Below are 27,989 nucleotides of genomic sequence, written 5' to 3'. Positions count from 1 at the left end.
TTTACTAATTTCATTACTACCCCTTCTTTGTTTTGCAACAGTTTCTCAGCTTTTGCTGTCAAATCATTCATTGCTAGAGACTTTGCCTGAGTTCTCTTCTGTATTGTTTCAAGGACAACCTTCATAGCATCTTCACCAAAAGATAGTTTTAGTTTTGTTGGATCCACAAATCATGCCATACTGTAGTCACAGGAGAATTTGTTTGTAATAATTGTACTTACTCAGCATAGTAGAATATTCTCAATCTTTTCCATTATCTAGATTGCCATCCTCCATTATCTCCTCCAGCTTATATTCAATATACCTTTTGTTGTAGAGTTCCTAATGCTCCAGTCTTCCCAGACTCCTTCAATCCTAACCTCCCAATATTCTCAAGTCCTTTTGCTTAACATTATGTAACATTTTCTGGAAAGTACAAATATAGTAGTCTTGGACAGAAAAGAGTGGAAAGGAGGTCCTGAGAAAGGGCCTGGAGGAACAAAATAGGTTATTTGATGGAAAGAAGGCACCTCAGTATGGTGGTTGAAATAGGGAAACAGAAAAGATAGTCATGTCTATACATAATGGCAATGAGCATTGGCAGAGATAAATGTGTACAGGAAAAATGTGTGGTTAAGTATATATATTATATTTTTCCATTTACATCAGTTAATAATCTAACTTTGGTTATAATTCCTTTTAGTCTCTGAGGGAAGTGATGAAGTAAAGACATATTATCATTTAAGTGGTATGGTAGAGATTAAAATCAGAGACTAAATAAATAAAATCAGAGACAGATGTTTAGAATCTATCACTAGAAGCACAAATGATTATTATAATTCTTAAATATTTCACTTAGTTCCTAATCTGTATATTTCCTTTTAACCGTATAATAATCCTATTCCACTTATCTCTGGAACACTTTTTATGAGTAAGATGTTGGCTATTCTGTGTTGAGTGAAGTGGCCATTGATTGTTTTTGCCCCTTAAGAGCTTTAACAGTAAGAAAATATTACATATGAATAAATTAATGATTGTATAATTCTAAAATACAGAAAAATGCAACGAGAGAGAAAATACTATGATAGGCTAGAAAAGGAAGAAGTGAATTTAAGGTTGTGTAGCTCAACCTTCCTAAGGAGGTGACTTTTCAGTTGGAACTTTGTAGTATGATATGAAGCCAGCCATGCAAAGAGCCAGAGTTTCTAACAGATTGAACAGTCTGGAAAACTTTGGAAAGGTAAAGGGTTTGGCTTATTTCAGATGCTTAGCAGTGATGAATACTTGGCACATAATGAAAAGTGGGGAAAGTGGGTCAAGAAGATGTTGGATAGGACTTTGGGATATGTCAAAGAAAAGATTATGGAAAATCACATAAGCTGTGGTGAAGAGTTTGGATTTTATTCTAAATGCAGTTGGAAACCATTGAAATATTCTAGGTAGGATTCTTAAATTTTTACAATATCAAAATTGGCTGGTTGAGTGTATTAAAAATAGGAAACCCAAGACTTATTGCTGTAAATTCTTATTTACTTGATATGAGTCAATACATTGACATTTAATTTTTAAATAGACTGACTATTCAGGTGATTCTGCTCTATATCTAAATTTAGATACTACTGACTTAACCTGTTTACCTAATAACCACCCTCATCTTTCTTAAATCTTTATGCTCTTGACTTCTTTTTAAAATTGAAAGCCATGTGGGGCATCTGGGTGGCTCAGTGGTTCAGCGTCTGCCTTTGGCTCGGGTGGTGGTCCAGGGTCCTGGGATTGAGTCCCACATCAGGCTCGCCACAGGGAGCCTGCTTCTCCCCCTATTTCTCTGCCTCTCTCTCTATGTCTCTCATGAATAAGTAAATAAAATATTTTTTAAAAATTGAAAGCCAGGGCAGCCCTGGTGGCCCAGCAGTTTAACGCTGCCTGCAGCCCAGGGTGTGATTCTGGAGACCCGGGATCGAGTCCCACGTCGGGCTCCCTGCGTGGAGCCTGCTTCTCGCTCTGCGTGTGTCTCTGCCTCTCTCTCTCTCTCTGTCTCTCATGAATGAATGAATAAAATCTTTTAAAAAAATTGAAAGCCATGTATACCATCTTCACTTCTTATGGATTTTATTTTCAGTCTCCCCCCCCCTCTTTTACCATAGAAGTTTAATTTCTCCCCAATGAGGAAACACCATATATTTACTTTCTGGTTATCTTTAACACCTGGAATTCAGATGTAAGACCAAAACATTGTTTCTGCAAAGAGAAATCTATGGAGTAACATCATCCCAATGGATGATAATGGAAAAAAGTCATAGCCTTGTGGGCTCCAGTATCAGAGATGACTGGGAATGCAAAGGCCAGTTTGAGAAGGAAGAAATAAGTCAGGAGGGATATTTGGAGCAAGCATTAATGACTTATGAAAAAACACCAACTTTCAGCTTGCAGACATCTCTTACTCTACATCAGAGAATTTATCCTGGAAATAAACTCTAAATTCACAGAATGTGTGAAGGCCTTTATTTATGGCTCAGGACTTATGCTACAGCAAGGAATTATTGGTGAGAAACCCTATAAATGTAGGGGATATGGGAAGGTCTTTAGTAATTTTTCCTTACTGAACATCAAGAGTGCTACTCTTACTGGTGAGAAACACTATGAATGTAAGGAATGTGGACAAGCTTTTATTCGTGGCTAACATCTTATTCAACATCAGAGAATTCATTCAGATGAGAAATCCTATGGTTGTAAGGAATGCAGGAAGGCCTTTAGAGTACATTCACAACTTGGTCAACATCAGTGACTTCATACTGGTGAGAAAACCTTATCAATGTAGGGAGTGTGGGAAGGCCTTTCTTCGTGGCTGACAACTTACTGAACACCATAGAATTTATCATGGTATGAAACACTGTGAATGTAAAGAAATGTGGGAAGGCCTTTATTTGTGGTTCCCAACCTTTTCAACATCACCAGATTCATACTGGTGAGAAATCCAATGACGTGCACACTGTGGGAACGCCTTTATTTGTGCCTTACAACTTAGCATCAGCAAATTCATACTGTGAAAAAAACCTTATAAATGCAAGGAATGTGGGAAGGCCTTTAGACAGTCTGCACACCTTACTCAACATCAGAGAATTCATAATCTGACATAATTAATGTAGAAGCCCTTTACTTATCATTTATTTGCCATAGATCATTACATTTAATTCTATAGTAAAATACAGTGGATGTGGTGATTCCTTTTACCTGATACTCAGTTTATTCAGCATCAGAATTTAATACTGAAAAAATAATGAATGTAAAAGGGTTTTCTATCATGACTCAAACCTTATTGAAATTATACAGATTCATACTAGAGAATGTGGTGAATGAGAAAGGCACTCTTTGCTTTTCATGTATTATTCATGTGACACTGGGCAAATTATTTAACTTCTCTGTGCTTAAATTTACTAATTGGTAAACTGTTGGTAGTGATGATATATTTGTAATAGAGAGTTTTGATGTTTGACCATGGACGACTTCTTTTTTTGTTTTAAAGATTTTATTTATTTATTTATTTATAAGAGAGACACACACACAGAGGCAGAGACATAGGCAGAGGGAGAAGCAGGCTCCCTGCAGGGAGCCTGATGTGGGACTCAATCCCTGATCCCTACTCCAGGATCACGCCCTGAGCTGGAGGCAGACACTCAACTGCTGAGCCACCCAGGGGTCCCGACCACTGACTTCTTTTAAGCTTCATCTTCCCTACCTACTTTGGCCCCATATCTGGAAGGCTGATAAGAAAGCCTGTATGCACCTCTTCTTTTGAGCCAGTGGGAAGGAAGTTTAAATTTTGCAAATTCCAGCTTACATCCAGTTCCACCTCATTTATTATAAAAGCCACCCTATTCTTTCTGCTTTGCTCAAGCTACTGCAGACCTGCTTGTGCAGGCCCTGCTCTGCCCAGGAGTCTCTTGTGAGTAACAAACTCTCAAAATCTCTTTGTGTATACAGTGACCATGAATTAATTTGTGCAGCTGGCAGGACAATCCCTAGGCTATAACTACTACTCCTTTGAGTTCTTTCTTCTCTTACTCTTAGCTGACTAAATAGTACACACTAAATGGTGTGGGAGAGGACTCTGCTGCTTGCTGGCAAGGTTGTGCTTTGAGCTGTGCTGCTCTGCTGCATTAACTCAGTCCTCCAGAGCTTCTATTATATAGATTTAATCAACCCAAGTCAGAAGTTTTGATAATTGGTGTTTAGGGTTGGACTTACAGCATTGGGGCCCTCCTTAAAGTAGTTCTGGGTTGTTGTCTTGGCCTGGAAAATCTGTTTGTATATTAGAATTGTGTGTCTTAGTTCCATCATAAACTGTAGGTCAGAGGAATGACTCAGCCTGTGACTGCAGGTTGTGTGTCTCAGCCAGGCGTTGGCCCCAGTTTTATAGAAAAGCTCAAAGAAAAAACTGATAACCTCTTCAATATATGCATCCATCAGCTGGTTGCTTGTGAAAGAGCAGTCATTAGTGAAAAGGCAGTCCTGTGGTTTGCTGAAGTCGGTACTCTTAAGAGCAGATGGCTGACCAAGACTTTTTAAATATTTCCTCTGCTGCTGCCCATGCCTCTATCACAACAAAGATCCTGATCCTCAGGATTATATGGGAAAACACCTATGGTGTCCTCTTGGCACAGACACTTATTAACGGATCCTACTATTGAAGTAAGTCCCCATTTCAGGAGTTTCCAGGACTGTCCTCTACAACTGCAGAACCCTCACCAAAAGGCCTAGTATTGGTAACACTGTAATCTGGTCTTTTCCAATTATCTCACCTCAGTAAGACCCCCAAGGAGTTCCAGATTCTTCTGTAACAAACTTACGGAGCATCCAATCTCTTTGCCCCAACTCAGTTTCCTCAGGTGTAGGACCCTCTGCCCCATTCCCTAACCCCATTGACCTAACCCTAAGGCAACCACCCTAACCTTATAGGGATATAGCATGCCTCTGGGACCTCAGTCATCACCCACTGACAATCGACCCTGTACAACCATGGTGGTCCATTGGTCATCACATAGTGTGTTACCATTTTTAGCTTTTTTTTCATTTATAGCCTTGTTTTGGATGTTTCCAAATCATAGGGATCCCCAGAAACTTCAAGTTTCATGGAGGAACACGCTGTGTTCTTTGAGGCATTACTAGACATAAGATTAAAGGCAAAGAAGTTGGGCAGCCCGGGTGGCTCAGCGGTTTAGCACCTGCCTTCCGCCCAGGGCATGATTCTGGAGACCTGGGATCGAGTCCCACATCGGGCTCCCTGCAGGGAGCCTGCTTCTCCCTCTGCCTGTGTCTCTGCCTCTCTCTCTCTCTCTCTCTCTCTCTCTGTTCTCTTTCATGAATAAATAAATAAAATCTTAAAAAAAAAAAAGGCAAAGAAGTCCACCTTACCTTATTGGCACCATAACTTTGGCTAATTTTCCAGTGGTCATATTTCACACCTCCTTTGGATTTTCCATTATTGGGATATATGCTCTAACCAGTCTTGTGGGCCATTAGAATAAAACTAAAACTTTTAGGGACACCTGGGTGGCTCAGTAGTTGGGTATCTGCCTTCAGATCAGGGCATGATCCCAGGTCTGGGGATCTAGTCCCGCATCGGGCTCCCTGCAAGCCTGTTTCTCCCTCTATGTCTCTGCCTCTCTCTGTGTGTCTATCAGGAATAAATAAATCTTTAAAAAAAACTAAAACTTTTGCCTTAGTGTTCGCCTTCCCAAATGGGATCTTGTGAATCTGCCTCAAGCCATTAAAATGACTGATATAGCCCAATATAAATTGAAATGGGGCCTTTATGGATTGAGATCCATTGTACAAGATCTATTAAGAGAAAAAGTAATTATTCCCACTGTCTTTCCATTTTGTTTTATTGAGAATTTTTCCATCCATGCTTATCAGGGATATTGGCTTGTAATTCTCCTTTTTAGTGGGGACTTTGGTTTTGCAATCAAGGTAATGCTGGCTTAGTAGAATAAGTTTGGAAGTTTTCCTTCCATTTCTATTTTCTGGAACAGTTTGAGAAGAACAGCTATTAATTCTTCTTTAAATGTTTGGTAGAACTCCCCTGGGAAGCCATTGGGCCCTGAACTTTTGTTTGTTGGGAGATTTTTTGATTACTGATTCAGTTCTTTGCTGGTTATGGGCCTGTTCAAATTTTTGGTTTCTTCCTATAGAACCACTTAGTTTTTAAATTGATTTTCTCTATACCTCTACTTTTCTCTTAATTTCCACTCTTTATTATTTTATCTGCTTTGGGTTTAATATGCACTTTTTAAACGGTTTCTTTCTTAGATCATTGATTTTGGCAACTTTTAAAATTTTATAACAGGAATTTGAAGCTAGAAATCTCTATTTCTATTTATAATTTTATTCAGTTGCCTCTCATAAATTTTAGTAGGCCATACTTTCTTTAATGGGTCAAAAGTTTTAATTTTAACTCATGATTTCTTCTTTAACCTATGGATTCTTCAGAAATATACTATTTGTATATCAGTCATTTTGGAGATTTTTCAAATGTTTTTATTACAGATTTCTGACTTAATTATTATTTATAGTAACTATTTTTGACATCTTTGCTGTTTCTATACTCTGTTTCTGCCTCTTGCATCTGTTTCTATGAACTGATATTTTTCTGGTTTATGGCTCATGTTTTTCTGCTTCAGATATCTAATTTTTTAAAGTGTTTATTTATTCATGAGAGGCACACAGAGGCAGAGACATAGGTAGAGGGAGAAGCAGGCTCACTGCAGGGAGCCTGATGCAGGACTTGATCCCAGGACCCCAAGATCACAACCTAAGAATTTACTTGTTTATTTATTTTTTTAATCTAATATATGTGATTGAATTGGGGTGCCTGGGTGGCTCAGTCGGTTGAGCATCTGACTTGGGCTCAGGTTGTGATCTCCTGGTCCTAGGATCAACCCTCGCTTTGGGCTCCGTGCTCAGCAGGGAGTCTGCTCTTCCCCCAGCCATGCTCTCTCTTTTTCAAATAAATATTTTAGGGGATCCCTGGGTGGCTCAGCGGTTTAGTGCCTGCCTTTGGCCCAAGGCGCGATCCTGGAGTCCCAGGATCGAGTCCCGTGTCGGGCTCCCGGCATGGAGCCTGTTTCTCCCTCCTCCTGTGTCTCTGCCTCTTTCTCTCTCTCTCTCTATGTCTATCATAAATAAATAAATAAATCTTTAAAATAAATAAATAAATAAATAAATAAATAAATAAATAAATAAATAAATATTTTATAAAATGAAAGAAGAAAAGGCTTAGTAAACTTATGAAAAAATACATGTGATTGAATTTAATATACCATTGATTGTAATTCTACCATTAATTAATTTATTATTAATTTATATTTATTATTAATTAATAATACCATTAATTAATTTATTTAATTAAAATAAAAATCAATCAATCGGTCCCAGAGGGGGTTGGTTAAGTGTCTGCCTTTAGTTCGTGTCATAATCCCAGGGTCCTGGGATTGAGCTCCTGCATTAGCTTCCCTGCTTAGCAGGGAGCCTACTTCTACCTCTCCTCCTGGGTCATGCTCTTTCTCGCTATCTCTGTCACTCTATCGCTCTCTAATAAATAAGTAAACTCTTAAAAAAATAACTAAATCACTAATTAAACTAGGCTATGTCATTATTTGTGAAACTCAATTTCAGAGATGTTAAAATTCAAACAAATGTGCAACTCAAAATTAGAGATACGGTATTTTCCTTCTGACCATATGATGGGTCTAATTTAATCTGAGCATTTTGGTCCTTCATTAATTTTAGAAACTTCCTTTTTTATGAGGGGGAGAACATAGTCTTCTCCCTATTTTTTCTATTAACATTAAAATCTATTAAATGGATATTGTTATCCTGGAGATGTGATCCTTTGACAAACTTTGGGACTTCAGTGCCCATAACCACACATATGTGTCTAAGTGTGTACATTTTTCTGAGTAAGGGGTTATAGTGAATATGGTCTTAAATAGATATATGACCTCCAAAAAATTAAAAACTGCTGAATGTCAGATTTTATTCTACATCGTTTGGTGTCTGTACTTTCTGCTGCATTCTGGTGCTGTTTCTCTATTTTATTGTGGCTTGACTTGCCTTTTCTGCTGTGCACTTCTTCTTGCAATTCAGGCCAGCTACTGAACTTTTGTTTCAGTGATATAAATTAAAATTTATATATCTAAGTGATTCCATTTTCTAGATTTGTTAATTCCTTATATCTACTGAGGGTACTATTTAAGCATATTCTAAAATTCTGGTCTTAATCCTGTAACAATTTTTTTTTTTTTTTTTTTTTTTATGATAGTCACCGAGAGAGAGGGAGAGAGGCAGAGACACAGGCAGAGGGAGAAGCAGGCTCCATGCACCGGGAGCCCGACGTGGGATTCGATCCCGGGTCTCCAGGATCGTGCCCTGGGCCAAAGGCAGGCGCCAAACCGCTACGCCACCCAGGGATCCCTGTAACAATTTTTTAGAAATCAGTTTGATTTCTTTGTAGTCTGATTGGAAAAATGAACTTGAAGCTGACCTGTTTTTGTGAGATACAGGGGAGAAGTATGGTTGTGGATGTGGGTGTTCCCCTTTCTTTCTAGGTCATTCCCAGCAACTGACCTGTGAATCACATCTAAGTTCCCACACCACTTGCTTTCCCCTGAACATAAACACTCTAGTCTCTAGGACATGATGTATACATTCAGTCCATATGCTGCTTTTGGCTTTATACCCTTTCCCCACCCAAATAAACACCAGTTGTTTATTATGTCTTCTTTACTATTTCTTATTCTTTAAAAAAAAAAAAAGATTTTATTTATTTATTCATGAGAGACACAGAAAGAGGGAAAGAGGCAGAGACATAGGCCGAGGGAGAAGCAGGTTCCATGCAAGGAGCTGGATGTGGGACTTGATCCCAGATCCCAGAATCATGCCCTGAGCCAAAGGCAGATGCTCAACCACTGAGCCACCCAGGAGTCCCTCTATTACTTATTCTGACAAACTTTGAGCTTGGAACACCAGGGGTGAGTCCCCTTTTGCTGTAGCACTCTTTCATGTTTTGGCTTGTAGTTTTCTTAGTTTTCTGTTCTTGTGGTTGTGTTTTATTTTTTTAAGTTTATTTCTTTAAGTAATCTCTACACCCAACATGGGGCTCAAACTTACAGCCCTGAGATCAAGAGTCACACACTCTTCTGACTGAGCTAGCCAGGTACCCTGTGTGTTTGTTTTAAATACCACATATTTAAAAATCTTTGTCCTAATGAACTGATGTGACATGTTAATATACATTAGACTTCTGTAAAACAATATCTGCAGGGACGCTTGGGTGGCTCATGGTTAAGTGCGTGCCTTCAGCCCAGGGCGTGATCCTGGAGTCCCTGGATCAAGTCCCATTGGGCTTGGGCTTCCTGCATAGAGCCTGCTTCTCCCTCTGCCTGTGTCTTTGCCCCCCCCCCCCCCCAGTGTCTCTCGTGAATAAATAAATAAAATCTTAAAAAAAAAGAAAAAGAAAAAACAATAAAAAAATGAGTGAAATTATTGTATTTGCCTTTCTCTGGTTTACTTCACTTAGCATTATACTCTTTAGATCCATCTATGTCGTTGTAAATGGCAAGATTTCATTCTTTTTATTGCTGAATAATATTCCATTGTACATATATATCACATCTTTATCTGTTCATCAATCAGTGAACACTTGGGCTGCTCCCATATATTGGCTATCGTAAATGATACTGTTCAAAAGGTTCCTGATTTTTAGACTACAATATATCTATATAACAATTCCTACTTTATGGAATTTAAAAAATATATATTAGGTTTTGAATTTCTTTTATTTTTTTTTTTAATTTTTATTTATTTATGATAGTCACACAGAGAGAGAGAGAGGCAGAGACATAGGCAGAGGGAGAAGCAGGCTCCATGCACCGGGAGCCCGATGTGGGATTCGATCCCGGGTCTCCAGGATCGCGCCCTGGGCAAAAGGAAGGCGCCAAACCACTGCGCCACCCAGGGATCCCTAGGTTTTGAATTTCTTACATGCTTTTTGAACATTTAGCAAAGAATTGTGATTCTTCAGTTAATCATATAAACCATCCTTTTATTTCAAAAAAATCCAACTGGGACACACCATAGAATAATGGCCCAAAACGTTCACGTCCTAATCCCCAGAACCTCACAGGCAGAGAGACTCTGTAGATGTGATTAAGTTAAGGATTTTGGGGTAATCTCCCGGTGGCTCAGCAGTTTAGCGCTGCCTTCAGCCCAGGGTGTGATCCTGGAGACGCAGGATCGAGTCCCATGTTGGGCTCCCTGCATGGAGCCTGCTTCTCTCTCTGCCTGTGTCTCTGCCTCTCTCTCTCTCTTTCTGTGTCTCTCATGAATAAATAAATAAAATCTTAAAAAAAAAAAGTTAAGGATTTTAATGTGGGGAAATTATCCTAGGTTATCCAGGTAGGCCCAAAGGATTCTTAGAAAGAGGAAGGCAAGAGAGTCAGAGGAGATGTGATAATGGAAGCATGGTAGAGAGATTTCAAGATGCTATGCTGCTGGCATTGAAGAAGGAGGAAGGGTCATGAGCCAGAGAATGAAGGCAACCATAAAAACCTAGAAAAGAGAAGGAAATAGATTGTTCCCTACTACTTCCAGAAAGAACATAGCCTTTGATTTTAGCATGGCAAGACCTACTTTGGATATACCTACTATATTACCTATTACAGTACGTGAATAATCATTAAGATACTTTGCTGGGAAATACAGTACTGGTTAGCTTTGACTATGAAGAAATAGATGAAAGCACCTGACCAAAAGTTCCACTGAACAAAAAAGACTGGTCATCTTTGGGTAGATGTGTAATACTAAAAGTGAATATGAAGGTAAACATCCTATTGCCTTATTGAAATAGGGGACAAAGAGGAGCAGCCATAGGAGGGAATGGTCAACAGTGTAGAGGTACCTTTATACTTAAGGGTAAAGACAATAGAAGACCACAGTCACCTTTTCTATTTGTACATTTAACTGTGTTTGTTTGGATCAACCTCATTTCCATCTGAAAGGAAAGTGATGCCAGAAAACATGTATTTAATCACTGCAGGAAAAAGATGAGCCAGTTATAATGGAAGATGTGAGAGATTATAGGCAATGAGCCGCACATAGTAACTACTGCATGATTACTTTAAAGAGTATTTTAATAAGCATCAAAATAACTTCCTCAATGTAATCTTTGTATTATCTACCTTTATCCTTATTTTTCTTTCTTAAATCTAGTGGTTAAGTTATTCTATAGTTAAACAATTATGTATCCTCAGCCAGCCGTCCATCTATCTATCTATCTATCTATCTATCTATCTATCTATCTATCTATCTTTCTTTCTTTCTTTCTCTCTCTCTCTTTTCTTTCTTTCTTTCTTTCTTTCTTTCTTTCTTTCTTTCTTTTTCTTTTTCTTTCTTTTTTAAAGATTTTATTTTATTTTATTTTATTTTTAAAGATTTTATTTTTAAGTAATCTCTAAACTCAATGTGGGGCTCGAACTCACAACCTGGAGATCAAGAACTGCATGTTCCACTAACTGAGCCAGCTAGCCACCCCACCCCTTGTTTCTTAGTTGTGAATAAAGTGGAATTAGATTTAATCATAGTAAGTTTGAGGTTACAGAAATCAACGAAAATAAGTGGAGGGGCACCTAACAGGCTCAGTCATTTAAGCATCAACTCTTGATTTTGGCTCAGGTCTTGATCTCAAGGTCCTGAGTTTGGGGCCTCTCATTGGGCTCCACTCTGGGCCTGGAGCCTAAATGAAAAAATAAATAAATAAGAAAGAAAGAAAAACAAAATAAATGGATTAACAAATTAGGAAAGTAATGAATATGTAATGGAAATACATATAAGATCAAAGCAAATAAGTTCAAAGTGAAATAAGATTAAAGCAAAAGATACTAGAATAGAGAATAATGGACTTGGAATTAGGTAGGTTCTGATCATACAGCTTTTCTGAAGAAATGACTTTTAATCTTGAATCCTGGAGAATGAGAGGGAGCCCAGTCCTACAAAGAGCTGTATCAGAGGGTCACAGAGATGAAACACCTTATGGGAAATTCCAAGAAGTAGGAAATGATGTATCATGATTTAGAGCCTTAAAGGGATTTGTAAGGTTAAAAGGATACTGGCTTGAGATAAGCTCAGTGCTGAGTGCAGAACTTGATGTAGGGATCGATTTCACAACTCTGAGATCATGACCTGAGCCAAAATCAAGAGTCAGACGTTTAACTGACTGAGGCACCCTGGCACCCCTACAGTTTTACTTTTTTACAGTTTATATCACTTATCTCCTCACTGGAATGGGAGAACAACATTTGTTTGTTTTCTCGTTCTTTTTCTTTTCAGGTTTGGAGGCCAGGTGTGATACAAAGACATTATCTCCAGAAGAGAACATTTTTGAAATAAACTTATACAAACAGAAGATAAAGAAGTAAAATGCCTGATATTGAAGGTTCCATTATCTAAAGTAGCAGAAGAACAAAATCAAGATTGAGAAACAAGAGCCTCAAGAAGATTTCAGCCAATTGAAAATCATCCATGAATATATATCTACTCACAGAAATATTATGAATGTAAGGAATGTAGAAATATCTTTAATTAGGGCTCAGACCTAATCAAACATTAGAGAATTCACACTGGTGAGAAGACTTATACATCTAAGGAATGTGGGAAGGCCTTTAGGCTTCAGGGACAACTCAACATCTGAAAATTTATAAATATCTAGAATGTGGGAAGGCTTTCAGTTTTGGCAGAGATCTTAGAATACTGGTGAGAAATCCTATGAATGAAAGACTTTTAGTTTGGGCAGGTATGTAAGAGTCCACCAAAAAAATACTGGCAAAAAACCCTATGAGTGTAAGGAATGTTGGAAGGCCTTTAGAATACATTAGCATCTTACTCAACATCAAAAACTCATAGAACTGTGAAACCCTATAAAAGTAAAGAATGTAGGAAAGCTTTTAGTTTTGTCAAAGACCTTAAAATATACCAGAATACTCATTTTGGTGGGAAACCCTATAAATGTCAGGACTGTGGGAAGACCTTCAGTTCTTTGAGATACTTTAGAGTATACCAGAAAATTCGTATTTATGAAAAGCCCTATGAATGTAAGGAATGTGAAAAATCATTTATATTGCATGAACAGCTTAGTTGACATAAAAAATTCATAAAGATGAGAAATCTTATGAATGTAAGGAATGTAGAAAAGCCTTTAGATTGCATTCACACCTTAAAAGTCATCACAGTATTCATACTGGTAAGAAGCCCTAGGAATGTAAGAAATGTGGCAGGCCTTTAGACAGAATTCAACTTAACCAACATCAGAGCATACACACTAAAGAGAAACCCTACAAATAAATGTAAGGAATGTGAGAATGCCTGTAGATGGAGTTCAACATTTAATCAACATCAAAAATGCATACTAAGGAGAAATTCTGAATTGAAAGTATATGGAAAGGCCTTTCAATTTCATCAAATTCTTACAGAGCATCAGATATTTCACAATGCTAAGAAACCAGTCCTATGAAGTGAGGAGTGATGTGAGAAGGCCTTTAGATAAAATGAACATCAGTGAATATAAAGAGAAACTCTGAATGTAAAGAATGTGGGCATGCCTTTAGATTTTGTTTATACCTTATTGAGCATCAGAGAATTTATAATGGTGAAAAACTCTCAAAAGGTAAGAAATGTATGAAGCCCAATATTCTGCCACTATCAAATCTGAGAACTCATAGCCTTACGGAGTTATTATAAAAGTGTTTTTTTTTTAATTTTTATTTATTTGTGATAGTCACAGAGAGAGAGAGAGAGAGAGAGAGAGAGAGAGAGAGAGAGGCACAGGCACAGGCAGAGGGAGAAGCAGGCTCCATGCACCGGGAGCCCGACGTGGGATTCGATCCCAGGTCTCCAGGATCGCGCCCTGGGCCAAAGGCAGGCACCAAACCGCTGTGCCACCCAGGGATCCCTAAAAGTGTTTTAAAAAAACAGTACTTTTTCTTTTACTCCACTCTTCATAGAATATCAATACTAGGGGAAAATGTTTAGGAAACCCTTTTCTGGGGGGGTCATTCTTACAACTTATTTGGCATAAAAGATTTCATACCAGGTGTCTTAATCTATTGAATATATAAGACTTCTAAAATCACTCAGTTCCTGTTGAATGTTAGCAGATTCACACAGAATTTCTTACTCTATTGGTTGTACAACTGAAGGAAAGCCTTTAGTCACAGCACATACTTAGCCTATCATCATCTTCAAGATATTCAACAATATACTTATTAGCTTTGTGCCTCAGTTGTAAAATGGTGAAGTTAATACCTATCTAACAGTGTTTTTGTAAGGATTAATACTTGTAAACCCTTGGGTTTTTGTTTTTTTTTTAAGATTTTATTTATTTATTCAACACAAAGAAAGAGGCAGAGACATAGGGAGAGGCAGGTTCCCTGTGAGGAGCCCGATTCAGGACTTGATCCCAGGACCACAGGATCACGACCTGAGCCAAAGGCAGATGCCCAACCACTGAGTTACCCAGGTGCCCCTACCTGTAAACCCTTGCAAGATTATTTGGCAACTAAAGATTAGCTACTGTTCTTCTAGTGATAATAGTATAACTGTTAGTGAATTCTTATGAAAGAATCTATATTGGTAGTCAACTTAGCATCCAATCACCACCCATCTACTATTGAACTTCACATAGCTGATTCTGAATAAATTATCATAGAATATAAGGAATATGGGGGTGCCTGGCTGGCTCAGTCAGGAGAGAACACAGCTCTTGATCTTGGGGTCATGAATTCAAGCCCCACATTGGGTGTAGAGATTACCAAATAAACCAAAAAAATAAAGAACATGTGAGACAACTTCATTACTAAGTTGCATCAGGAAATTAGTGCTGGAATATTCTGGAATTAGTGTAAATATATATTGAGAATATAGCTAGTTGCTGAAGAAGTAGAAAAGGGTATGATGCAGTTTGCAGTTACATCCAAATATCAGGTATTCTGTAATATACCCTATCTTCTTAGAATTCAACATTTCCTAGAAATTATCAAAGGAGATCCCTGGGTGGCTCAGCGGTTTAGTGCCTGCATTCAGCCCGGGGCGTGATCCTGGAGTCCCGGGATCGAGTTCTGCATCGTGCTTCCTGCATGGAGCCTGCTTCTCCCTCTGCCTGTGTCTCTGCCTTTCTCTCAGTCTGTGTCTCTCATGAATAAATAAATAAAATCTTTTAAAAAAATTATCAAAAGGGTAAGAGAGAGAAAACCTTCCCACTAAACTTCTCCATCCTGTCATTATGAAAACTTCTAAACATTCAAGAAAATTGAAAAGGAGAATGAACATGCATTTACCAACTCTCACCCAGTTTAAAAGCTAACAGTTTTTCATATTTGCTTTATCTTCCTATAAATAAACATAATATAATCACACCTTCTAAAATATGTCATGTGATGCATGTTCGAATTTTCCCAGTTGTCTCAAGATTGACTTTAATAGCTATTTTTCTTTTTATCTAGAATCAACTCTAGCTTCATAAATTACATTTAGTTGATAATGTCTCTCTTTTTTTTTTTTTTTAAATATAGAGAAACATATTCGGGTTTCTTTTTTTTTTTTAATTTTTTTTTTAAAATTTATTTATGATAGTCACACAGAGAGAGAGGCAGAGACACAGGCAGAGGGAGAAGCAGGCTCCATGCACCGGGAGCCCAACGTGGGATTTGATCCAGGGTCTCCCGGATCACGCCCCGGGCCAAAGGCAGGCGCCAAACCGCTGCGCCACCCAGGGATCCCGATAATGTCTCTTTTGGTCTAGTTTAGTTCTCTACCTTTATTTATGGAAGGCTTTTTCTTCTTAGAGGCCATGCAGTTGTCTTGTGGGGTGTTTCATATTTTGGATTGTTGTGCTTGTTTCCTAATATTATCCTTTAACTTATTCTGCCATCTACATTGGAAATTAAGTAGAGAGAAGATTGGGTTTGGGTTAAATAATTTTGCAAAAATATTTCATAAATGATATTAAATATTTTATATTGTCATATATCAAGAGGCACATATTGATACCATGAGGCTAAATTTGATCATATGGTTAAAGTGATGACTGTCAAATTTCTCATTTTATTTCTTAAAAAATATATTTTATTTATTTGAGAGAGAGAAAAGAGAGAGCATGAGTGGGGAGGAGAGGGAGAATCAGGCTCCTCATGAGCAGGGAGCCCAACATGGGGCTCGCTCTCAGAGCCGTGGATCATGACCTGAGCCAAAGGCAGACGCTTAACCAACTGAGCCACTCAGGTTCCCCAAAATTTCTCATTTTCAAGGTCCTTTTATATCCTTACAATTAGAAAGTAATCTGTGAAGTGATTCTAACCTCTTCTTGGAGATATATATTTTGTTTGATTCAAAGGGAAGACCAGAGTTGGAATAGGATACCATTCAGATAAGAGTGATAATGAGTTGCTATAAATCAAAACCTATAGGTGATCATTCATTTTTGGAAAGTCATCTTGTGGGAAATTAGTACTCTTTAATAAATGCAGAGAATGAAGATCTAGGGCCATAATTTTGGTTTGCTTAACAGTCACCATCTAACAATTGATTACTGCTCCACATAATTACACTTATAATCCTAGTTCTAATACAGTGTCTGTCACATAGTGGAGAGTTGATAAGCTGTCAAAGCAATCCAAACTTAAGAAACTATGAAAAGAATAGATTAACCTAAATCCAGCAGAAGGAAACCATTTATACAGTTAGAATTTAATGAAGAAGAATAAAACACATTTCATTTATTTTCTTTGGGGAAAAAAACACCAAACTAAACTACTTATAAATTTGATCAATGTAAAGATGAGAACTACAATGGCATTAATAAGGTGGCATACATATATTTATGGAGACTTTAAAATTTTTTTAAATCTATTTATTATTTTTCTTTTTAAATATTTTACTTATTTATTCATGAGAGACACACAGAGAGAGAGGCAGAGACACAGGCAGAGAGAGAAGCAGGCTCCATGCAGGGAGCCCAAGGTGGGACTCGAAACCGGGACTCCAGGATCATGAGCTGAGCCGAAGGCATATGCTCAACCACTGAGCCACCCAGGCATCCCTATGGAGACTTTTTAACGTGTTTTTATATATGTGTATGTATATATATTTATATAAAAAATATATTTGAAAAATTATATAATTATATAAATAATATGGTAGTATATTTGAATAAATTGTATATAATATATAGTTTTTTTTCAAATTGACTCAAAGTAGAAATTGCCCTGGTCTAATAAATGTGGTGGGAAAATGAAAATTTGGTTCAAAATCTCTTTAAATATTTTAAAAAATATTTAAATGAGTCACCAGATAAAATTACAGAGAAAATCTGTAAAAGAATTTTATAAGCTAATTCTAGAAGGCTACCAGTCTGAAATAATACTGGATGAGGATTGTTTCCAAAAAAAAATCTAGATTAATTTATGAATATGAATAAAAATACTCTAAGGAAGACATTAGCAATGAAATGAAGTATTGAGGAAATCATGATTTGAGAGCCAGAATTTTGTTTGCCTATCAGTCACCATTTAAAAATTTATATAATTTATATGATTGCACTCTATTTACAAAAAAGAAAGAGGCTAAAAGGATGATAAGAAGAAAAGACTTCTACATTCAACATGAAGTGTAAAATAGTAATTCAGGTATACTATGGATCATTTATTATATATATTATAATTCCCTGAAAAATTACTAAGGATTATAATCAGAGAAATAGTAAAAAAACAAAACAGATAAATTAAAACAATAATAAAATATAATCAAATGAAACTAAAGAAGGCAAGAAAGGGAGAGAGGAATTAAAAATAGGGGGAAGAAGTGCTCCTGGGTAGTTTAGACGGTTAAGTGTGCCTTTGGCTCAGGTCCTAATACCAGGGTCCTGAGGTCAAATCTGCATTGGGCTCTATGCTCATCCCTCTCTCTCTCTGCCCTTTCTTCACCCCTCCCCCTCGTGTTCTCTGTTGCTTGCTCTGCTCTCTCAGAGAGAGAGCAAATAAATAAATTATTATTTATTATTTAAATAAATAAAAAACCTTCAAAGAAATGGCGAAGGGGGGGGGGAGAAACAAAAGAGCTAAAACCAAATTTATAATATATAAACTAAATGTAAATAGTTTAAAATCAATCATTAAAAGATCATCAGATCGGATTTTTTAAAACTCCAACTATATGCTGTGTATAATAAACTGGTTTTAATATAATGATATAGGTAGATGAAAAGTAAAAGGATGGAAAATGATAGGCATACAAATATTAACCAAAGATTGAGTGACTAGGGGCACCTGGGTGGCTCACTGGTTGAGCGGCTGCCTTTGGCTCAGATTGTGCCCTCAGGTTCCCCTCAGGGAGCTTGCCTCTCCCTCTGCCTGTGTCTCATGAATAAATAAGATCTTAAAAAAAAAAAAAAGATTGAGTGGCTATAAAGTACAGATAAAATATACTTCAAAAAGAATGAAAATGCCAAGATAAAGGGATATTCTATAATAATAAACAGAGAAAACTCACCCAGAAGATCTAATCATAATACATGTGTATATACTTAACAATATGCTTTAAAATACATGAAGCAAAAGCAAAAGTTTTCTACTTCAAAGTAGAAAACTCAATAGTAAAAAATGGGCAAAGGACCTGAATAAACACCTTTCCGAAGAAGACATACAGATAGCCAACATGTACATGAAAAGGTACTCAACATTACTAATCATCAGGAAAATGCAAATCAAAATCACTATTAGATATCGCCACATAACGGTTAGAATAGTATTATCAAAAAGGCAAGACTTAACAAGTGTTGGTGAGGATATGGAGAAAGAGATTCCTTGTACACCATTGGTGGGAATGTAAATTAGTACAGCCACTATGGAAAACAGTAGGGAAATTCATTAAAAAAGTAAAGAATAGTATTATATGATCCAGCAGTTTCATTTCAGGTTATATATCCAAAGAAAATAGAATCAGGATCTCAAAGAGATATCTGCACTGCCATGTTCATTGCAGCATTAGTCACAATAGCCAAGATACGGTAACAATCTAAGTATCCATCAATAGATGAATGGATCAAGATGATGTGGTGTATGTATATAATCATAAGTATAATGGAGTAGTATTTAGCCATGAGAAAGAAAGAAATCCTACTATTTGTGACATGGATGGTCCTTAAGTGCATTATGCAAGTAAAATAAGAAAGATGAATACTGTACGATTGCACTTATATGTAGAAGCTAAAAAAGTCAAACTCAGAAATAGTAAAAATGGTTGTTGCCAGAATCCTAGGGATGGGAAAAGTGGGAAGATACTGGTCAAAGGATACAAACTTCTAGTTATAAGTTCTGGGTATCTAATGTACAGCATGATGACTATAGTTAATATTGAATTATGTAATTGATAGTTGCTAAGAAAGTAACTGTTTTCACCACAAAAAGATAATTAATTATATGGAATGATGGAGGTGTTATCTAACCCTTTGTGGTAATCATTCACAATATATACATGTATCAAATAATTACATTGTGCACCTTAACTCACACAATGTTATATGTCAGTTATACCTTGGTAAAGGTAGAGGATATATATGTGTATATATAAAATAAATGCACAAAGCAAAACCTGATAAACTGAAAGAAGTAGATAAATCCACACTTAATGTAGGAGACTTCAACATTTATCTCTTACCTATTGGATAGATCAGCAGACAAGAAATCAAGGTACAGAAGAATTCTATGCCCCCTAAACAACATCTATAGATTGACAGCAGAGTATGTGTTCTTTTCAGTTGCATGTGGAATATTCACCAAGATAAATTATATTCTGAGTCATAAATGACTACATAAATGTAAAAGAACTGAAATCATGTCAAGCATTTTCTTTACCAAAATGGAATTAGAAAAAAAATAACAAAGATATTTGGCAAAAAAAAAAAAAAAAAAAAAGATATTTGGCAAGTCCACAAATACTTGGAAATTGAAAACTGACATATAATCAACCCATGAGCCAAACAAGTCTCAAATGAAATTAGAGAATATTTTCAACTGAACAAAAGTGGAAATACAGTATATTAATTTACAAGAGATAGCCACAGCAGTAGCAAGAGGGAAATTTTTAGCAACCAAATGGGTTGGTATCAGAGTAAGTGTAATATAAAGTCAAGATCTTCACCATCACCCAGGCTAACTAGGTCGTTCTTTTCTATGGTAAATATGAAAGGCAAATGAAGGCACTAAAGAGGCTTTTCTACCTCTCTCAGCCAGAGAGGTATAAAAAGGAGGGTGGAAAGGTGCCAGAACTCCCACATGCACATAATATGAGGACTCCTTCACCCTGTCAATGGAGGCTGAGAAACCTGTATTTCTATCTTCCATCTGCTATAACAAGATGGCATATCCCCTTCCCATGTAAGTGGAGTCAGAGAATGCCAGCTTAAGGTTTAAATGAGATCTAGAATCTCAGCATAATACACAAAATGCTCACATTTCAAAGGACAATCCATCAACATAACAAGAACCAGGAAAATCTAAACTGAATGAAAAAAGAGATTACGGAAATGACAAAGATGTTAGAATTATCTCATAAACACATAAAACTTCATAAAAATGCCTGAGACAAATATGCTTGAAACAAGAAAAAGCCTCAGCAAAGAAACATGAAGTCCAGAGAAGAAAAAAGATTTATAAAAAAGAAATGAAGGAAAATTAACTGAAAAGTGTGATAATGGAAATAAACCCAATAGATATGCTAACAACATAAATGGAGGAGACACAGGAAGGAATCAGAACAATAGAAATTATCCAATCTAAACAACAGGAAATAGACTGAAAAAAGTGAAAAACAACTCAGGAACCTCTGAGACTAGACACAAGATCTAACATTCCTAACACTGAAGTCTCAGAAGGAAAAAAATAAGAGGACTGAAGAGTATTCAAATAAATGACTGAAAATGTCCCCAATTTGCCAAAAAAAAAAAAAAAGTCATAAATTCAAGATGCTGAGTGACAAGCCACCCCTTCCCGACAACATCAACATCATGTCACATCATGGGCAAACCTTTTTTTTTCTTTTTTAAAGATTTTATCTATCTATTCATGAGACACACAAAGGGAGAGACAGAGGCAGAGGGAGAAGCAGGCTCCATACAGGGAGCCTGACGCAGAACTCGATCTCAGGACCCCAGGATCACACCCTGAGCCAAAGGCAGACGCTCAACCGCTGAGCTACCCTATGGTCAAACTTCTAAAAACTAAGGACAAAATAAAAATCTTGAAAGCAAGGGGGAGCCTGGGTGGCTCAGTGGTTGAGCATCTGTCTTGGGCTTGGATCATGATCCTGGGGTCTTGGGATGGAGTCCTGTATTAGGCTCCCTGCAGGAAGCCTGCTTCTCCCTCTGCCTATTCTCTACCTCTTTCTATGTCTCTCATGAATAAATAAGATCTTTATTTTTTTTTAATTTTTTTTTTTTATTTATGATAGTCACACAGAGAGAGAGAGAGAGAGGCAGAGACACAGGCAGAGGGAGAAGCAGGCTCCATGCACCGGGAGCCCGACGTGGGATTCGATCCCGGGTCTCCAGGATCGCGCCCAGGGCCAAAGGCAGGCGCCAAACCACTGCACCACCCAGGGATCCCTAAATAAGATCTTTAAAATAATTATTGAAAGCAAGAAAAACACCGCTTTACATTTAGAGGAGGAAATTCAAACAAAAGCAGATTTCTCATGAGAAACCTAGAGGCCAGAAGTACATTTTAAAGCACTGAAAGAATTCCAAATCTTACATTCAGCCAAAACCAAAAACATATATATACATATATACATGCATCTCATTCAAGAATAAAGGGAACCAATATTATCAGTCATTAATAAAATACAAATCAAACCCACGAGATACCACTTTACAATTACTGAGATGGCTATAATTAAAGAAAAAAAAAAAGGAAAATAATAAGTGATGGCAAGGATGTGGAAAAACCCTTGTGGTGAAGCTGCTATAGAAAACATTATGGCAGGGATGCCTGGGTGGCTCAGTGGTTGAGTGTCTGTCTGCCTTTGGCTCAGGTTGTCATCCCTGGGTCCTGGGATCCAGTCCCACATCAGGTGGGGAGCCTGCTTCTCTCTCTGCCTATGTCTCTGCCTCTCTGTGTCTCTCATGAATAAATAAATAAATAAAATCTTAAAAAAAAAAAGAATGCTATAAAAAAAAACCCATTATGGCAGTTCCTCAAAAAAATTAAATATATAATTATCACACACCAATTCCAAATGAATTGAAAGTAGGGAACTGGACCAGATATTTGTATACCAGTGTTCACAGCAGCATTATTTACAATAACTAAAAAGTAGAAGTTGGAGCAGCCTGGGTGGCTCAGTGGTTTAGCGCCGCCTTCAGCTCAGGGTGTGATCCTGGAGATGGAGGATCAAGTCCCACGTCGGGCTCCCTGCATGGAGCCTGCTTCTCCCTCTGCCTGTGTCTCTGCATCTCTCTCTCTCTCTGTCTTTCATGAACAAATAAATAAAATCTTTAAAAAAATAAAAAGTAGAAGTAACCCAAATGTCCATTATTGGATGAATGGAAAAATAAAATGTAGTATGAACATGAAATAGAAATGTGTTATTTGGCCTTTAGTAGGAATTAAGTTCTGACACATGCAACAACATGGATGAAGCTTGAAGATATGCTAGGTGAAAGAAGGCAGACACAAAGGGACAAATATATAATTCCATAATATGAGGTACCTGGAATAGTTAAGTTCATAGAGACAGAAAGTAGACTAGTAGTTACCACTGGCTTGGAGGAAGTGGTAATAGGGAGTTAAAGTTTGATGGGTACCAAGTTTCAGTTAGGAATGATAAATATTGGGGATGGATAGTGGTGATGGTTGCAAAATAGTGTGAATGTACTTAATGCCACTGAATTATACTCTTAAAAATTAAGTGGTAAATTTTACATTAAGTATATTTTGCCACAATTAAAACATTTAGAAATATGCTATCTCCAAGAAATGCACTTCAGATACAAAGATACAGGCAAGTTGAAAGTAATAGAAAGGATATATCATGCAAACAGTAATCAAAGAAAACCAGGAATAGCTATATTAATATAAAGTGGTCTTCAGACCAAGGAAAATTACTAGGGACAGGGAAATTATATAATTTTAAAGTGCTCAATTTAAAAGTCTTCAAATTAAAGTGCATATATTAAAAAAGAGGAAAATTCTCAAATTATTAATCTAGCTTCCCAAAACAGGCCCTAGCAAAGAAAACCAAAATAATGGAAAACAAACAGAAAAAAGAACAAATCAAGGTAAGAACAGAAATCAATAAAATTGAAAACACAAAACAATAGGAAAAATCATCAAGATAATAAAGAGCTGGTTCTTTGGGAAAATCAATAAAATTCACAAACCTCTGGAAAGACCACCACCACCAACAAAAACCCCACAAGACACAGATTACTGATACCCATATGAAATAGGGGATATCACTACTTTGCAGACATGAAAAGGATAATAAGGGAATATTACGAACAATTCTACACATATAAATTTGACAACTTAGATGAAATGAAAACGTACTTGAATCACAACTACCGCAACACACTCAGTATGAAATAATGTGAATAGCCAAAATACTATTAAGGAAATTTAATCTATATAATGTATTTTCCAAAAAGAAACCTCTAGGGTCAGTTAATTTCATTTGAGAATTTTACCAAATTTTTAAAGAACACAATCTCTTTCAGAAAATAAAATACTAGTATTACCTTGACACCGAAGACAATATAAAAGAAGTAATACACAATCCACCATACGTTATGAATACAGACACAAAAAAATCCTTAAAAAAAAACATTAACAAAGATAATTCAATAATATGTAAAAAGAATTTTACATGGCCAAGTGGGGTTTATTCCAGGGATTCAATGCTAGCTCAATATTTGGAAATCAATCAAAGTAATCTACCATTTCAACTAACTAAAGAAGGAAAAATGTCAACACAATGAAATCAACTGATACAGAACAAACATTTGAACAACTTCAACTTTGATTCATGATAAAACCTCAGAGTAACAGGAATAGAGGGAAAATTCTTCAAACTGATAAAAAAGTATCTACAAAAAAACTTACAGCTAATATTATACTTAATGCTGTAATACTAAATCGTTTTTCTTGAAGATCAAGAAGCAAGAATTTCTGTTCTAACTATTCTTGACGTAATCTAAGTTTTTGCAGATGCAAGAGGGGAAAAAATGCAATAAAAGGCTTATAGAGGGATCCCTGGGTGGCACAGCGGTTTAGCACCTGTCCTTGGCCCAGGGCGCGATCCTGGAGATCCGGGATCGAATCCCACGTCGGGCTCTCGGTGCATGGAGCCTGCTTCTCCCTCTGCCTGTGTCTCTGCCTCTCTCTCTCACTGTGTGTGCCTATCATAAATAAATTTAAAAAAAATTTTTTTTAAAAGGCTTATAGAGGGATCCCTGGGTGGCGCAGCGGTTTGGCGCCTGCCTTTGGTCCAGAGCGCGATCCTGGAGACCCGGGATCGAATCCCACATCGGGGTCCCGGTGCATGGAGCCTGCTTCTCCCTCTGCCTATGTCTCTGCCTCTCTCTCTCTCTCTGTGTGACTATCATAAATAAATAAATAAAAATTAAAAAAAAAAAGGCTTATAGATAGTAAGTAAAAGTGTTATTATCTATGTAGAAAAACTCAACGAGTCATTAAATTTCTAGAACCAATGACTGAGTTCAGAAAAGTCACAAAGCATAATACAAACATACAATAATCAGTTGCATTTCTATATATTATCAAGGGACACACGGACACGAAATTAAAAAATATATACTATTTATAATCACTCAAAAATACATGGTGTAAAACAAAGCACATATAGGACTTTTATGCTGAAAATTATGCATACTTATGAAAGAAATAAAAGACCAAAATATATATAAACACCAGTGTGTTCATGGATAGGAAGGACAAGCACAGTAAAGATGTCAGTTTACTCCAAATTGATATACAGGTTTAAATGCAATTCCTATCCAAATCCCAGAAGAATTTTTGTAAATGTGTTATTGCTGCTGTAACAAATGACTTAAAACCCAAATTTATTATTTTATAGTTTTATATATTAGAAGTCCAACATGAGTCTCAATGGGCTAAAAGCAAACTGAGGGTAGTTTGCACTCCTTTATGACCTTTTGGAGGCTCAGGTGGAAACTTCTAGCTTTTCCTCCATCTTCCTCCTCTTTATAATTATTCCTCCTCCTCCTCCTCCTCCTCCTCCTCTCCTTCTTTCTTCTTCTCCTTTTCTTTTCTTCTTCTTCTTTCTTCTTTCCAGCTTCTAGATGGCTCATAGCCATCTTGGTCTTCATCTTCCAAGCAGGCAACAAGAAGTAGAGTCCTCAAAATGCATCATTCTGACTTCCTCTTCAGTCTCTCTTTTCCATCTTTAAAAAGATCTCTGTGATTACATCATACCCATGTGAATAATCCAGAATGATGTATTTAAATCATTGGTTAGCAACCTTGATTTCATCTGCAATCTTAAATCTCCTTGCTATGTGACCTGGAAATTCACAAGTTCCAGGAATTAACATGTGGATATATTTGTGAGGTCATATCTTTGTCTATCATAGTAAATATAAACCAGGTTATTCTTTCTTTTAAGATCAGATTATTCTGGGGGATCCCTGGGTGGTTCAGTGGTTTAGCGCCTGCCTTCAGCCCAGGGAGTGATCCTGGAGTCCCAGGATTGAGTCCCACATCAGGCTCCCTGCACGGAGCCTGCTTCTCCCTCTGCCTGTGTCTCTGCCTCTCTCTCTGTGTCTCTTACGAATAAATAAAATCTTAAAAAAAAATCAGATTATTCCAAACTTTATATAAAAAAAAATCCTCTAAGTCTTACACATTATAACTCAATAATATCATATATGATCACAATCACATAACACAGATTGACTCAAAATGAATTGCAGACTTAAACATATAAAACTATAAAACTTGCAAGAAAAAACAAAGAAAAAACTGGGGGAATTCAGAGCTAGGCAAGGAGATGTTAGAGTTGATACCAAAAGCATAATTCATAAGAGAAATTTGATAAATTAGTCTCATCAAAATTAAAATCTTTTGCTATGTGAAAGACTTTGCTAAGAGGACGAGAAGACAACCTACCCTCTAAAGGAAAATCTTTGTAAATCATATATTTCATGAAGTAATAATATCTCATATATATAAGGAACTCTCAAAACTCAACAGTAAAGATTCCCACATAACCCAATTAGAAAACAGACAAAATAAACAGACATTCCACCAAAGTAACTATATGGATGGTGAATAAACACACAAAAAGTCCTGGTCCCAACAAAGTTCAAAATCCAGTGGACCAAATTCCATTAGTTTTCAAGGCCTGATAGAAATCCCCTCCACTATGTCCTGAGACTCTACCCTCCAGGTTGGATCTCTCTGCCTTTAAGGTCCATGGCTCTACGGTCTTTCTTCCTCTTTTCTTGAAGGGTAACACATGCTTATGTTGAGTATCAGCCTATTTCCTGCCTGTAGAATTTTGGAAATCTGATAGCCTTCTGTTATTTCATCCTGTTTCTGTTTGTGTCAGTCCAAGCTAGCAGTGTTTCTGCTGATAAGAAATTTGCAAAGACACTGTGGGGTGTGGGCCTCCTCTGTTTGTCACAGGAATCCACACAATCAGACAAGAGGGAGGACAAACTGCCCACACTGGAAAGAAAAGAAAGGAAAGATAGGAAAGAAAGGAAGAAAGAATGTGAAAAAAAGAAAGAAAGAAAGAAAGAAAGAGAAGAAAGAGAAAGAAAGAAAGAAAGAAAGAAAGAAAGAAAGAAAGAAAGAAAGAAAGAAAAAAAGAAGAAAGAGAAAAAAGAGAAAGAAAGAAAGAAAGAAAAAAGAAAGAAAGAAAGAAAGAAAGAAAGAAAGAAGAAAGAAAGAAAGAAAGAAAGAAAGAAAGAAAGAAAGAAAGAAAGAAAGAAAGAAAGAAAAAAGAAAAAGAAAGAGAAAGAAAGAAGACATCACTCTTGGGCAACCATCTCTATTCATTTCTATTGAGATGGTTGATTGGATCCATGCGTCACATACCTAATCTCTTCAGCTAAGGTTATCCAGGTACATCCTCTCTCTAGAGCAAGCTTTCTCCAGCAAATATCCTAATTTCAACATCCTTTGCAGTTTGGCTAGGATGAGAATTTTCCCCAAATAATCAGACCTTGGTTCCTTTTTGCATAGTACTTCCTTCTTCAATTTTTCTTTTCTTTCATATTTTACTATAAGCGGTAAGAATACATCAGTTTCTGCCTTCAACAATTACCTTGGAAATTTCTTTAGCCAAGTATTCAAATTTATCACTTATAAGTTTGCTTTTCACACAGCTAAAAAACACAATTCAGCCAAGTTTTCTGCCACTATGTAATACAAATCATCTTTCCACTAGTTTCCAGTACTAGTTTTCTCATTTCCTTTTGAGCTCTCACCAGAAGTACTATTAAATGTTAATATTTGTAATAACATTCTGTTCATGAGGATGTATGTATCCTATAAGAAAATAGCTTTCTTAACCTTACTTTTTTCTTCCTGAGCCTACACCTTACATCCTTCAGCCTTACAGTCTATTGAAAGCAATCTAGAGGGCAGCCTGGGTGGCTCAGGGGTTTAGCGCCACCTTCAGCCCAGGGCCTGATCCTGGAGACCTGGGATTGAGTCCCATGTCGGGCTTCCTGAATGGAGCCTGCTTCTCCCTCTTCCTGTGTCTCTGCCTCTGTGTGTGTGTGTATGTGTGTGTGTGTGTGTGTCTCATGAATAAATAAAATCTTTAAAGCAATCTAGGGTTTTCTATCATGTGGCTTAAAATTCTTCCAGCCTCTATTCACTACCCAAACCCACTTCCTTATTTTTAGGTGTTTTAGTAAA

The 27,989-nt window shown here is 36.9% G+C and overlaps 1 long non-coding RNA gene across 2 annotated transcripts in view; it reads left to right on the top strand.

Annotated features, from left to right (window-relative positions):
• Window positions 1-26,858, top strand: part of LOC140602595 (uncharacterized) — a 54,102-nt gene extending 27,244 nt beyond the window's left edge. The window contains exons 4-5 of one of the 2 annotated variants that reach the window (XR_012005535.1): window positions 12,364-12,590; window positions 26,748-26,858. This is a non-coding gene — a long non-coding RNA (uncharacterized lncRNA). Of the gene's footprint in view, window positions 1-12,363; window positions 23,408-26,747 lie in introns of those variants that run through there. The other variant, XR_012005528.1, reaches the window with a different exon arrangement.
• Window positions 26,859-27,989: the final 1,131 nt, after the last annotated feature.

This window comes from Canis lupus, chromosome 1 (genome assembly GCF_048164855.1).
Source record: "Canis lupus baileyi chromosome 1, mCanLup2.hap1, whole genome shotgun sequence".
Lineage (NCBI taxonomy): Eukaryota > Metazoa > Chordata > Mammalia > Carnivora > Canidae > Canis > Canis lupus.
The sequence above is the reverse complement of the archived record's forward strand: the minus strand, read 5'-3'. Positions and strand labels throughout refer to the sequence as shown.